The sequence below is a fragment of the Manis javanica genome, chromosome 15 (assembly GCF_040802235.1).
Source record: "Manis javanica isolate MJ-LG chromosome 15, MJ_LKY, whole genome shotgun sequence".
NCBI classification, from domain to species: Eukaryota; Metazoa; Chordata; class Mammalia; order Pholidota; family Manidae; genus Manis; species Manis javanica.
The window spans coordinates 78725880-78738322 of NC_133170.1; the positions used below are offsets into that span (position 1 = coordinate 78725880).

General features: G+C 52.3%; 1 protein-coding gene across 5 annotated transcripts in view; it reads left to right on the forward strand.

Moving 5' to 3' along the window:
- KIAA1671 (KIAA1671 ortholog) overlaps window positions 1–12443 on the forward strand; it is a 187487-nt gene that overhangs the window by 91148 nt on the left and 83896 nt on the right. The window lies entirely within an intron of this gene.

Consider the following 12443-nt stretch of genomic DNA (forward strand, 5'->3'; position numbering starts at 1 on the left):
GCAGTAGAGACGAAGGGTTATGTGATCAGGGCTCTGTGAACAGAGGAGCTTAGTGGGGACTTCTCACTGGGTCTTGGGGTTTTCCAGAACATTTGCTACCGTGTTGAGAATACCCAGAAAGGAAACATTTGGGAAATATTATTATTCCCCCTGCTGAATGTTTGCAAATACTTCAGATGCCATCTCACCCAGGGAATTTTCCAGCGCTCCTAAAAATATGACTAGGAAACATTGTACTCTCCCCCTGTCCTGTGTCTGGCCTCCCCCTGTGCATCCCCCCAACCCACCCCAGAGCAGTTGAAAAACAGGAGACCCTCCTGGTCCATATCCTTTGATCTTTGACAGATTTGAACATTGTCATAATATAAATGTAAGGCAACATTTATTTATTTATTTATTCATTCATTTATTTATTTACAAAAATAATGACTGGATGGTAGAAAACTTGGAGAATCCTCAAGAGCATGATGGAAGAAAACAAGTTGCCTCTAGTCTTTTGTATTTTTGAGTTCTGCCGTCCCCGGGGGCCTAATGGCGTCGATGTGCCCGGCTGTGTGGCTCTGCGCTCCGTGTCTGGAGGCTGTGATACTGTGATTTATACAGATGTACTTGGTCTTTGTCAAACTGTGTCTGGCACAGAGCTCCTAAAACCCTTGGAGTTTCCTAAGTGATAAGCGTGAGAAAGGTGTCTCGATATTCATAACAGCCCTTCCCAGCAGTCCTGAGCGTATGTGAATGAGGTGACTTCGGAAAAACACGTTCTGGTGGGAGGCTGGTTGCCAGGGAAACCCGCCGTGTGATCAGAGGGTTGGAACTTTCAGTTCCATCCCCTGAGCTCCAAGAGGGCGAGAGGGCTGGAGGTTGAATCGGCCATCAGTGGGAAGTGATTTAATTGGTCATGCCTGCGTAATGAGGCCTCCTAGAAGCCTGAGAAGATGGGGTTCAGGGAGCTTCCGGGCTGCTGAGCACTGGGAGACAAGGGGAGGGTGATGTTCAGAGAGCCCGGAAGCCCCGCACCCTTTCCCCCCTCACCTTGCCCTGTGTGCCTCTCCCGTCTGGCGGCTGCCGAGTGATATCCCTTCATAATGAACTGGTGGTCACCTAGTAAGTGAAACATTTCCTGAGTTCTGTGTGCTGTCCTAGCAAAGTAATCAAAGCCATGGAGGGAGTCATGGGAACCTCTGACTTATAACCAGAAGTGCAGGTAATAACGTGGGTTTGTAATTGGCCTCCGAAGTGGAGGGCCGTTTGGTCTGTGGGATCCGATCTGCCTCCCAGTAGACAGTGTCAGCATCGAGTTAAGTTGTAGGACGCTCAGCAGGTATCAGAGAATTGCTTGGGAGGGTTGGGAAAAAGCCGCACACATTGGAATTGGTGTCGGAACTGGAGGTGCAGAGGTGACTAAGATACAGCCTGCTGGCCCGGGAGCAGGGAGCTCGGCGTGGTTGCTGGGCACATCACCGCAGCTGCCGTCATTCCACACATGCTTAGAGCAGCAGTTCAGGGCTAGCGTCACACGCTCGGCCCCAAGGGTTCAGCTAGAGAGGCACGGTTCCCTGACCTTGTAGAACTTACCATTTGGTGGGGACACAGGCCCTGCTCAAGGAATTGGAACAAAGACCGCATGTGTGTAGGGGGCTGGTGCACAGAGCTGTAGGGGGCATGGTCTTCTCAGGGTGAGGTGCCCAGGAGAGCCTCCTGAGGAAGCTGGGCACTCGAGAATGTGTAAGGAGCTGGCAGTGATGCTCAGCCAGGGTGGGGGAAGAGTGTGCCAGGCAGAGGGAACAGTGTGTGCAAAGGCCCGGGGTGGGTGTGAGAAGGAGCATCAGTGGCCAGCATGCTGAAGGCGGGTCCCAGGAGCCAGGCCGGTGGCACTTGGGTGGTGGAGGATGCTGTCGCCTTCACGGGAGCAACTTTGGGGGTCGGATACATAGGGAGATGGCTCCCACCGGGCTTTACCTCGACTGTGTATGTGTATGAGATCTTGGGCAAGCCTGTGTTTCTCTGAGCCTCAGTTTCCCCATCTGTGCCATGGAAAGGTGGGGTGAGGTGGTTCAGAAAGCCTTTCCCAGCTGTGAAGCTGAGAGCTTTCTACTCGGTCACCTGCCTCCTGTGGGTGACCAGTTCCTGGAGTATCGAGGGCTGGCCGCTGGCTTTGCGACTTCCTTACAGTTTCGCTATCCCTCCACATCACTGCAGACAGCCAGGCACACGTGTAACAGGGTTCGCCCTGCTTCTGGGAAGTTAAGCTGGCAGCGTTGCTTGTTGAGAGATGCTGAGGAACCTTGAGAAGGAGGAAATCCGCAAGTTTCACACCCGGATCAGAACAAAGCCACATCCCCTGGCCAGGTTGAGCTTCCTCATCTGCAACGTGGGGACACACTGCCTTCCTCATCTGCATGTTGGGGCCATTCCTGCAAAGCCTTTAGCTTACTTCTGAAACCTGGAAGCTGCCCTTCAGCAAATGTTAGCTCTTCCTCTTTCCCAGGAAGCTACCGTCATATTGAGAGTGAATAGCTCCCCGTGAACTGTCGCACATGGCCGGCGGGGGGCTCTCTCTGGCTCTGCGGTCACTTAGTGGAGGTCATGCACTCACCTGCTACTCCCAGTCCAGGTCCCTCCTCACTGCTCTCAGGCTTCTGCTCAATGTCCCCTCTGCACCGGGGGCTCCCTGACCCCTCTATCTACGGCAGAATACACTCAGATTGATAGAGAAGTTGTAGAGATAGGAGGGAGGTTCCTGATTACCCTTCCTCCAGCTGCCCTCATGTTGCATCTTATAACAAAAGTAATTTGTCCAAGGGAAGAAATTAACATTGGCTTAATACTATTGAAATAAGTATCAACTAACTTTATTCCAGTGACTCCCATCCAGGGGCAGTTTTGACCTTCAGAGGACACTACAATGCCTGGTGACATTCTTGGATTGTCACAACTGAAGGGATTGGGAGATGCTGCTGGCATCTTGTGGGTAGAGTCCAGCTGCTCAGGACAATGCACAGGGGAGCCCCCCAGCCCCCAAACACCATCACAAAGAATGATCTGGCCCCAAAAGTCAGCACCAAGGCTGAGAAAGATTCGTGATTCAGATTTCACCAGATTTCCCAGTAATGCCCTTTATCTGTTCCAGGATCTGTTCTGGGATCCCACACTGTGTTTTGTCATTCTCAGTTTGATCCAGAGCAGGGCCTTGCTGACCGCCGGCTGAGTGAACGGGAGCTGGGTGCACATGTCTTTTCTGTGTGCCCACCAGTGACACGGACACTGGCCCACATCACTTAAAAACACCTTGTAAGAAGGGGAATAAGGGGCATTACAATTAGCACACATAACATAGGGGTCACGGGGAAGGCAGTAGAGCAGAGAGAAGATAAGTAGTGACTCGACAGCGTCTTGCTATGCTGATGGAAGTGACTGTAATGGGGTATGTGGTGGGGACTTGATAATGGGGGGAATCTAGTAACCACAATGTTGCCCATGTGATTTTATATTAATGATACAAAAAAAAATTATGGTACTATGAGCATTCATGAACAAAAAAAACCACCTTGTAAACATGGTGTTTAATGGCTGCTTAGTGTTCACACTTATTTTGTTTATTAGCTGTTCTCCTGTGGCTGGACACCCACTTGGGTTGCTCCCAGGGGTTCACTATATGTGCAATCTAGTGAATCTTCATTTACCTTTCATGGTATTTCTTAAGTAAGCCTCTTAGAAGTGGGGCCCAGTGTGGAGGTAGGGCCCAGTGTGGGCTGTAGCAGGTTTGTGCATGCAAAGTTGTCATCGGGGCTGGAAGTCGGTGGCTTCCTGTTGGTGGCCTGCGTCTTGCACGTAGCTGTAGTTTTGTTCTGGGTGGAGAAACCACCTGCCCCGCCACGTCAGGCGCTGTCAGTGGTCAGCATCAGCTGGGAAGTGAGGAAGGGAGATCAAGTTTCTGTTTCAGATCATTAGTCACTGTACCTGATGGCTACGCTTGGTGCTGGGGCTGTTTTGTGCCACCGAATCTCCTCTGTTGTTGAGATAACCTAGCCAGATGGTCCCAAGGCTGGTGGCCTTTTGGAGGCATTGGCATCGAACTGGTTGCCTGCTGTTGTCAGTTACAGCAACAGGAGTGGTAGCGTTAATGGCGATCATGACAGCCACCAGCACCGTCACCTTTCCTAGGGCGCACTCACAACATCCCGGGCCTGCGCCTTTCGTGCGTGTCTCATCACATCCTCATGAGAGCCTGTGGGTAGATTGCATGACTACGCCCTGTTTTGTGGTTAGGGAAACCGAGGCCTGAGAGGTTAAGCAGCTCCCTGAGTTCTCCCGGTTGGAAATTGTCAGAGCGTGTATTTGAGCCTGGGTCTCCCTGTCAGTCATTTTAACTACCTCAGTGAGCCCGGTCTTCTGCCTTCTCAGACGGGGGAGTGGAGGCCTGTGGGGCTGGCGACCTGGCAGCCCACAGGAAAGCTTTTTCCTCAGATCAAGCTTTGCAAGGTGGAGGAGGATAGCAGGATGTTGCCCCGGGCCATGCTGGGTACTGGGGGGAGCAAGCCCTGCCTCAGCACCCCAGCTTCGCCAAAAGGAAGTCCCATCAGTGCTCTGAGCCTCAGTTTCCCCATCTGTAAGTGGGGTGGTCAGCCCCACCTTCCAAGACCCTGCTGAGGACTAGTCGAGGGGCTCACGGCAGGACCTAGAGCGGGCTCGCTCTGTGTAGGAGTTCTTTTATTGGGGGGGGGTACCTCACACTCCCGGGTGCTCCCCCGCCTGAGGGGCCTGGGAGGCTGACCCACTGCTGGCCACCTTCCCTTCTTCCTCACCGCCAGCTAAGGGGGCTGCCAGAGTGTCCCTTCTGACGGCTTCTTCTGGAAGCTTCTCTGTGGCACAGGGACCAAAGCCAAGGACAGTCTCCACGCTGCGGGTTGTGGGTCCCTCGTCTGCCTCTCAGTTTCCTCACCAGGGTCTGTGGTTCCACGGCTCGCTCGCCATGGAATGATGGGGAAAACTGATAGGATCCAGACCTGAGTACCGCCTTTCGAATAAGCCCACCCACCACCTCACAGAGACCTTGGTCTCATCTTCCCTAGGCTACAAGCATCCTCCAGAGGACACGTCAGCAAGCCACAGGCCCCCCTTTCCCCTGACGCCTCCCCTCAAAGAGCCCACCAGAGCCCTGGCCAAAAAAAGGCCTCTTGACCTGTTAGAGACCCTCTTTCCTTTGTTCTGCTGGCCAGGACAGAGGGGTCCCCCTCAGGGTCAGCAGTAAACCTGCTTGGACTGTTGAGTTCGCATCCCCCTCTCTTCTTTCAAAAACCGCTTTATTTTACATCTGGGTTGGTAAGCTTCATATGCCCCCGTTCAACCCCATGACCAGTTTTTTGTTTTGGGTGGAAGAATGTCCAAGTGTCTAAATGGGTTAGATCAGCTGTTCTTCCCAGGCTCCCTGCCACTTGGTTACTTAGCTGTACCCCCCACTCAGTTGCCATCACCTCCAGGGATCACAACAGTCATGAGGCAATGGTGTATAGTCTCCTCTTTCCTTCCCGACTCAGCTTCCCATCAACCCCAAGAGGTGGGTATTATTATTATTTTACAGATGCGAAAACAAACTCCAAGAGGTTGAGTGCCCACCTGATATTAAATAGCTGCCAAGGGGCTGAGCTGGGGTTTGAACTTGGGATGTCCGACCCCGAGGCTAATGTGCTCGGTTACTGCACACAGCCCGCCTTAGGGAGACAGGCTGGCTGTCTGCTTCACCGCTGAGTCCCCAGCCCCTGGCACAGGCCTGGCACCTAGTGGGTGCTCCATAGGTGTGGACCCATGGACGCCCCCGACTGACTCAGGGTGTCTGAGGTGTTGTGGGGATTAAATGGCTGTGAGCTGTAGTGTGGTGCCTGGCATCCAGCTTGCACAGGCTGGCACACAATTATAGTGGCTATTGTTATTTTTATTACTAGTTCATGAGTCTCCGATCTGTGTGCTGTCAGTTTGTGCTAAGGGTCTGGTTTGGCTCTGCGATGTCTGTGGCTGAAATAACAAGAACTGGCTATTTTTGTGCTGTTTGAGTTGGGTCTGATGTTTGGGCCACAGGACAGCTTGCGTCATGAGAAATTTGCATCTGACTTAGGTCTTGGGCACCTTTTTAAGCCCAGTCGTCCGCAGAGCAGAGAACAGCTGGAGTCAGGCCCTGCTGACTTCTAATCCCCCCTGAGCCACTAATGGAGCCTGGTGCCTCGGGCGAATCTCCTAGTCTTTCAGAAAGTCAGTTCTGCCATCTGTAGACAGGGAACAATGATAGCAGCTCCCTCGTGGGGTGTCCTAGGGACTCAGTGAGGCATTGCAAACAAAGCCGGTGCTCAGGAGGTCCTGAGTAAGTGTTAGCGGTTGATGCCAGTGTAGACAGACACCTAAAGGGCCTGCAGTGCAGCTCAGCTCTACACATATGCCAGGCCCTGTCCTGAGTGCTTGGAACACATCAGTGAATAAGATAGTCAAAGATCCCTGCCTCAGGGACTAACTCTGGTGGGGGTTCAGGCAATAAACCATGGGCATGACACATAAGAACAGCGTATAGTGTGTCAAGCGGCAGGGCGTGGAAAGAAGGGAGTAAGCAGGTAAGGTGGCTCAGCAGGGCTTGATGGGTGGGGCTGGGAGCGGTCCCTGAGAAGCTGATATTTGAACAGAGACTTTGGAAGAGGGGCAGGAATAGGCCAGGGGAGCTTGGAGGAAGAGGCAGCTGCCAGTGCAAAGGCCCCGAGGCCCTAGTGTGCACAGGCACTTCCGTGGAACCAGAGGAGGCCAGGGTGGCCAGCGGCTGCAGCATGGGTGACGGCAGGTGAGCTGGTGGCAAGGTCATGCGGGGCCTTGAGGACCCTTGAAGGACCTTGCCTTGTGCTGTGTAGGCACCTGAGCTGGGAGGGGTGTCGCTTCGAGTAGGAGGGACACAGTCTGACTCCAGCTTTGAACAGATCCCTCATCCTCTGTGCAGCAAGGAGCCACTTCTGTTGTCTGGGTGGGAGACAGTGGTGGGGTCAGACTGGGGGCAGCAGAGGAACTGCGAACAAGTGCATAGATCCTGGGTCTGTTCTGAAGGTCAAGCCACAGGATTTGCCTCTGGCTTGGACGTGGGGTTTTGCGGCCTGATAATTCGGAGGATGGAGCTGCTGTTGACTCCATTAGGAAAACTGCAGCCGGGAGGGTCTTGGGGGGCAGATCTGGATTTGGCTGTGGCCTTGGGGAGTTGGAAATGTCAGTTAGACACATCATCACACGTTCCCCAGCCCCTCCACAGCCTTGCTGTCCTGTCTGTACAGTGCGAAGGCTCATTCCTGCCCTGCCTGTGTATGAACGTTGTTGAGGTGGATGCCTGGGTGGGACTCCTGAAGCCTTCCCCTGAGGATTAAAACCCCAAGCCTGCCTATGAAAGTCTTCCGCCCCTTAGATGTTCCCGGCACTTCAGAGCCCCCAGGAGGAGGCCGCAGAGCCCTTAAAGTGTCAGCAGGCCCTGCTGACTCGCACTGTGGGCTTTATAAGAGTTCTGTGGGACCCAGGCCAGTTCCCCTTGGCACCTCCAGCTTTGGACAGTTTCTGAGTGTTTTCCCACCTGCTATGGCCCCTCCCCCAAGTTAGTCCACAGGATTCTTGACATAAAATAAAAAGAGAACCTTGTGATGCTGGTGACACTCTGGGCATGGAAGGCCATTCCTCCCTGGCCCTAGGTGGGCCTCGGCCACCTGCCCATGCGACTGGGGACTTCATGCCAACAGGCTGAAGGGAACCCTGCTGTCAGATGGATATCTTCCAGGCTGGTGGCCCTTGCTGCCCAAAGGAGCTGTTGCTGAGTTTTGGACATTCCAGGGTTTAGGGCCGTTTAGAAAGGACATGCCAATCCCGTGGCTGCCAAAGGAGTGATAAGTACAGAGCAGAAGCTCTGGAGCAGTGGGTGTGGGGGCAAAGCATTCTGGGAGCCAGGAGTCTGGGGTGTTAACAGCTGTGTGACCTTGAGGCAGTTGCTTACCCTCTCTGGGCCTCAGGTTCTCTGTTGGTAGAATGAAGCACTGGAGAGAATTCAACTTGAGTTTTGTTTTTCTTTTTAATGTGTGCAATCTCCTGATTCTAGGGGGTCCAGTAAAGAGTGGAGCTTTGGTGTCAAAACAGACCTGGGTTTCAAATCCAGCCTTCCCTGCTGTATGACCTTGAGTGAGTCGCTTTGTGTTCTTGAGCCTCGGTTTACTCATCTGGGGATGAAAAGCTCCCCCTTCTCAAATCGGGATTATGTCAGCATCTGATTGTGGAGACCAGTAGGGGGAACACCTGGCACCTAGTAGGCACTAAATACGTGGGCACAATTATCTTTTTACAGCCCTTCCCAAGGGTGTTTATTATCTGAACCAATTTGGTGGAAGACGTTGGCTGGCTGTCCCAGGCCTAATGATTTCTACATCGAGACGCTAGAGGGCGCTCCTGCCTTCCAGATGGCCTCCGTCGCAGCGGCCCTCTCCAAGCGGGCCGAGGGCCACACCTCTTAGACTCCGGAGTGTAACACTGCAGTGAGTCAGGCGCTCCAGAGTCAAGCGCTCTGATTAGCCCCATTTTGCAGATGGGGACACTGAAGGACGCCTGGGGTGTCCAAGGTCACACAGCAGGGAGGCGTCAGAGCTGGGTCTCCCTGACCCGGCTCCCCTCTGCCCCCAGGGCCCCTGCAGCCTGAGTTCTAAAGCCAGGGAAGGGGGAGGAGTCATGAGAATTGTTGCTGCCAAGCTGGGCCTGGATGGGATGAACCAGGCCGGCTGGACCTCTGGTTAGTCCAGCTGGAAAATCCAATACTGGGAGGGGGTGTAGTGTGGAGTGTAAATAATAGGGTAAGTTTTGCTGGACTGGGAGAGAAGCTGCACCCATCTTTTTTGGTAGCAAATCTGGCTTCAGACCATTAGCAATGGAGGAAGGAAAACCTCCATGCAGGCTGATGCCTGTCCTGACACCCCCTTTTGTCACTGGGGGCAAAGAGATTTTTCAGAGCTGGAAAGGGCCTTGGATTGTGGAGTTTTATTCTGAGTAAACACATGGTTTCCTTGGTTGAGGCAGAATGATGAGTAAGGAGGCAGCCTGGGCCAGCAGGAGAGCCTCACTGAACTGGGAGCCAAGGATCCTGGGGTCTGGTCCTGGCTGTGTGACTTTGTGCTGGTCACTGCCCTCTCTGAACCCTGTGTTTTCATCTTGAAAATGCAGTCATTGGCTCGTCTCAAAGTTGGCTTGCAGGGCAAATATATTGAGGATCTGCTGTGGGCTGCATCCTGACCTGAGTCTTAAAGCCTGAGTAGGACCAGAGGGCATTCAGGGGGCAGGCCCAGCATGTGGCGAGGCCCAGCAGTTCTGGAAGGAGTGGGAGATTTGAGGTGTCTTTGTTTGGAGCCCAAAGGACACAATGTAAATATTTCCCCAAGAATGAAGTAATGCATGGATAAGAGCAATAAGGGATTTGGTCCATATTATTAGTTTAAGAAAACTCTGTTTTCTTAAAAAAAAAACAACTGATGTTTTATACAGAAATTCTGAGGTAGGGAGGGACAGCTGTTGGCAGATACATGCTGTTTAATGTATACTCAGATTTTGTATTAAGCATACAGTAATGTAAGCTCATGCATGTTAATATAATATTATTTCCTAGTTATATACAAATGTTATGTGATAGGCAGAGATGTTTATTTACCTCTTCCTCTGTGTCTGAGGATGTATTTGCTACGGCTGCCATATCAAAATACCATAGACTGAGTGGCTTAAACAAGAGAAATTTATTTTCCCACAGTTCTGGAGGCTGGCCGCGAAGTCTGGGATCAAGGCATCAGCAGGTTTTGCTTCTCCTGAGGCCTCCCTCCTTGGCCTGCAGAGGGCCCTCTTCTCCTTGTGTCCTCACATGGCCTTGTCACTGTGTGTGCGCACCAGTTATCTCTGTGTGTGTCCACATTTCCTCTTCTTATAAGGCACCAGTCAGATGGGAGTAGGGCCCACCCTAACAGTCTCATTTTAACTTAATCACCCCTTTAAAGGCCCTGTCTACAAGCATAGTCTCATTTTGAGGTCCTAGGATTAGGGCCTTAACATAGAAATTTTGGGGAGACATAGTTCAGCCCCTAGGAGCCAGGCATCAGGCAGAGCACTTTATATTGCTTCATTTTATCCTCACAAAAGTCCTGGGAGAGAGATGGTTATTACCATCCCTGTTTTACAGATGACAAAACAAAGGCTCAGAGAGGTTAAGTCACTTGTAAAAGATCACACAGCTGATCAGCAGCAGAGTCGGGATTTGATCCTATGCCGTCTTGCCCTGGAGCCCACAATATTGTAGTTTGTGTTTGTAATTGGACTTTAATCCTGGGGATGCGTGCTTTTAATCTTTAACATTCTATTTAATTTACCAAATATTTCCGCATTGCGTATCTGTACTCTGCCTTGTCCTTGTTTTAGGTGTGGTTGGAAAAGACCCAGAGGGGGAGGGAAGGCCTGTGCCAGACCCCAGAGCTGCCCCAGCTTGCCTGGGCCCCACCCATCCTGTTGGCCGTCTTCCCAGGGGGCATGAGTGGGGCCGCCTGCTCCCTGCTGTGGCCCTGGCCGCCCATGTTTGCCAAGAGCAGCCTGGGCCCAGTGAAAGCAGCCTTTGTCCTCTAGTTCATTCCTCCTGGAGGGATGACCTAACGCCCATCTTGAGAACAAAGCGGTGACCTGCGACATGAGTTCAGGTCTGTGCCAGTAACCCTCAGAGTCTCCCAGGCTGAGAGGGTGGCAAGCTTGGTTCTAGGGCTACAAAGTTAGGTCAGGAAGGCAGCAGAGCCCTCCTCTGTGTACTGAATGCTGATGCCGGGGCTCCAGTGTATACAGAACTTTACAGTTTATAAAGTTGTCCTATGCTTTCCAGCTTAGCAGATCCTCCTAGACTGTGCAAGATACACGGGGCAGGTATCAGTTGTCACAGGAACCACTCCGAAACATAGAGGTGTACACCATCCACTGTGTATTCTGCTCATATTTGGTGGGTCAGGAAATCAGGCAAGGTTCAGCAGGGACAGCAGCTCTGTGATATTGGGAATCAAATGGGAGCCCCGACTGGCTGGGGGCTGGAATCAGCCAGGGCCTCCTTCCCCAACCTGTCTGAGGTCTGCAGTGACTTGGAGGCCAGGCTTCTCTGGGACTGTTGGCCAGGCACCTAAATGTTGTGTAGCTTGGGCTTCCTCACAACATGGCGGCTCAGGGTGCCCAGAGTGAGTGCCTGTGTGGCCAGGAAGGCAGGTGCTGCAACACCTTGTATAACAGACGCAGCCTGGGACGTCACATAGCATCACTTCTGCTGTTCTCTGTTGACTGAAGCAGTCGCAAGCTCCCCAGATTCAAAGGGAGGAAACATGGACCCCAGCTCTCAATTGGTTAAAGAATGTGTAGCCATGTTGCAAAACCAGTCAGAAGTAGAAGAAAATTAGGCAACATTTTACCCAGCACTTACTGTGTACCAGGCCCTGTGCCATGGGCTTCAGGTGGGTGAACCTGTGTGGGCCTCCCCATGGCCCCAGGAGGTTGTGGACTTAAAGCCTGTTGTTTTTCTGACTGGTGTTTGGCCTGAGAGGGCGGTGGACCCGAGGCGCATCAACAGGGCTGCTGGCAGTTTGGTGTTGAGCGTGCCATTCGGAAGTTGTGGCTGATTTTTTTTTTTTTCCTTCCTCCTCTAAACTTAGAATACTTCTTGAGTTCTTGAAAATTCTCACTTAGATGTCTGATTCATCTCCTCACTCACCAGTTCTTCCCTTTGGTGTTTATTTCAAGCAGTTTCTCTCTCTCTGTGTGTGCTGAGTGTCCTCCACCCCCGTAACCCCCTCTCCACTCTGCAGCTCTGTGGGAGGGGTGCATTGCAAACTTCCCAACTGCCTGCCCCTCCCAGAGCTTTTGAGGAACCATCGGGTAGGGTGCCACGGTCCTGACAGAGGACCCAGGCTGTCACCCACCCCCTGTGTGTGGACTGGTTTTTCAGTTCCTCCAGGGTCAGGCCCGGGGCTCATTCATCTGCCTCCCCAGGGTCTGACATACACTAGGTGCCCAATATATGTTTGGTGATCTGAACCCATACATGTTGAAGGAAGGAAGAATGGCTGACTGTTCAATGCACATCTGGGTCCCCAACACATACGGGCACTCAAAATGTTCATTGTACTGAATGAAAGAAATGTGTGGGTGGGTGAGACTGAGTGAGGACTGTTCCATGTATCTCTATCCTTGTCACATAACACAGTGTGTGACACTTGTTGGGTGTGAAGCTGAGTAAATGAATGTATGAATGGGTCACTAAGGTGAGCTCGTCACCACGTGGTTGTGTCTTACTTCGCATCTCTGTCCACAGTGCTTAGCGGAGGGCCCACAAATTGCTTACAGAACTGAGTGAGAGAAAGAGTAAATGGCAAGAATGACTGAGTCAG